The sequence below is a fragment of the Sapajus apella genome, unplaced genomic scaffold (assembly GCF_009761245.1).
Source record: "Sapajus apella isolate SASKATOON/1434 unplaced genomic scaffold, GSC_monkey_1.0 scaffold6, whole genome shotgun sequence".
Lineage (NCBI taxonomy): Eukaryota > Metazoa > Chordata > Mammalia > Primates > Cebidae > Sapajus > Sapajus apella.
The window spans coordinates 72,009,966-72,012,616 of record NW_022436946.1 but is presented as its reverse complement, the minus strand read 5'-3'; positions in this window follow the sequence as shown (position 1 = coordinate 72,012,616).

Genomic DNA, 2,651 nt, shown 5'->3' with positions numbered 1-2,651 from the left:
TCTCACAGGTGTTCTGGGTACCAGTTAAAATGACCTCCCAGATTTGTGCAGGATTTTGTGCTGGAAACCCGTGGTGCTAGTTGACTGATGTGATCGCCTGGCCTGTGGGTCATAAAGACTGTGGGAAAAGTGCAGTATCTGGACTGGAGTGCCAGAGTTTCTAGCAAAGCCCCTGATGACTTCTGTTGGTTAGGAGCAGGCGGGCAGGGGAGGTCCTCCAGTTCGTTCACTTCCCAGTGAGTCAGGGTCCCACCCTCCCTCTGCTCACCGTCCTTGGGTTACACACAGTGTCCAACTAGTCCCACTGAGATGCACCTGGTACCTTGGTTGGAAATGTGGCTATCACTCACCCTCTGCATCACTCTTGCTGGGAACTGTGCTCCAGAGCTGTTCCTATTTGGCCATTTTGGCAAACCTATGTACTTACCTTTTAAAGTCTTTTATGGATTTACTTTTTGATTAATTTTTCTTTTTTGGTTAAATTATTCCTGTTACTATGTGTTCAATTCTCTGAACTCACTCTGAGATTGACATGCACAAGTTAGGGTTCATAGAATGGGGGAAGATTCTGATAATTTATAAAACATGACGTAAAATTCTGAGAGGATGACTTGGAAAAAAGGTTCATGCAAAAGTAATTGAGAGTTTTGCGATTACTTTTAATATGAAGTGTTACTAATTCTACAATGGACTGGAAATAAAATGGATTTATTTGTGGCTCCAGTGGGAAGGATCGGGACCAAAGGACAGGAGTTACACAGAAATAAATTTTAACTCAACATAAGAATAACCTTTACTTATAAGGAGTTCCTGGAAAATGGAATGTGTTGCTTTGCTGAGATTTTTTAAACACTGGGAAATGTTCAAAGAGAGATATAATGTCCAGTTGTAATGAATGTTGATGATAGGATTGATAGAATTAAATTACAGATAGCATTAAAATATTTTCTAATACATGATATAAATATTTTAGAGAAGTATTTCGCCGGTATTTTTGTGGAAAATTCTACACTAACAAGTCAATTCCTTTTCTTGCCTACATGTATTTTTTCCATTTTTTTTTATATGTACATATATATATATATGTATATGTATATATTACATTGATGTTATATTAGCTCTGCCATCTCTGTTACAATTATTTTAGCATTTATCGAACTGCATATTTTTAATGGGTGGAATAAGTAAATGCAGTTATCTTAGCATGATCAAACACATAGGCAAGTCTTAACATAGTCTGCTTGCTCAGTTCTCTTTAAGCTGGATCCATGGGAAGGCTTTTGAGAGCACAGAAATCTATTTATGTATTTAGGGCATATGAATTTTACACAATAACATCACATATGCAAAAAATGTAATGTTCTTTATTGCTCCATATCTGGACTTGAGTTAGTGTATAAGCCCATATTTCTGCTTCATAGCAGAAAACTTAAACTCACAAAGTCAAGACAATGTAGTCAGTTTTCGTTCAAACCTTGTATCCTTTAGATAAAATCAAGATTCCTTTCTTCTCTTTCTTTACTAACCTCTTAAGTGATGTAAGAATCTTGAAGGCTGATGTAACAACTGACTTTTCTGCTCTTGGATCTGTGAAATTATTTATCAATTTTTGCATATAAAATATTTTTATCTTGATAATTATTAAGCTTTATCTTTTATTTGTTTGCTCTCTACACCCGTATCTTCATTCAAGTTAAGTGTGATGCACCTAAAATCTTTCAAGGGCTTTCTTATTTTTCTTGGGATGAAGACAAATGTCCTTAACAGAATGCTTACTATATATTTAACAGTTCATGACTGAGCTGTTTACAATGAACAAAATTTAAATAACATCTAAGTATAGCATGGCATACCTTGACAAATTAGAAGAGATCAGATATCATGGTACAAGGACATGGGGCCAGCTGGTGGGTGATCTAGTTTAGCTTCAACTGCAAGCTCCATGTGGCTTCTCCTACCTAATCCTGCAGAGAAAGTAGCTCTAACAGAGAGAATACAGATGCAAAGGCAATCTAAACAGAGCACCAAATGTTACAGAGACAAAGACCTCCCACACCAAAAAGGTACTCATGAGATTTCCAAGTAAAATTAACAGCCAGAAACCTTCATGATCTATTAGGAGAAGGTAAACATTATGTTGAAATCAATGGACAAACAGCATATTTTTATGTTTTGAGGAAGTACATTTGCTAGACCCTCTCTCTTGTTATATTTATTTTGAATCACCATAACCATGGTCCATACCCCTCTATAGCTCTCATTCTCATGTGTTTCACACATATCACTTAATATGAATGCATCTCAGTCAAAATATTTGGTATTCCATATATACTTGTGTATATACATGATTTTATTTAGATAATATTAGGCTACAGATCTTTCTGTTTCTATGCAATCTCACTTGCAATAGTTGTTGCTGTTTTTACTGCTATATCTTTGCTGCTGGCAGCTGAATATTATGTATACATAGTGTATATGGTATGTACCTACCAAATTTGATGTATTCATTTCCCTGGAAATGACCAGTTGGACTGTCCATAACTTCCTATGACCACAATGTACACTGAGATAGATATTCTCACATGTTTTTCAAGGACCACAGGAGAATTTCCTTAGAATACAAACATAGTAAAAAATGCAACAAACATATG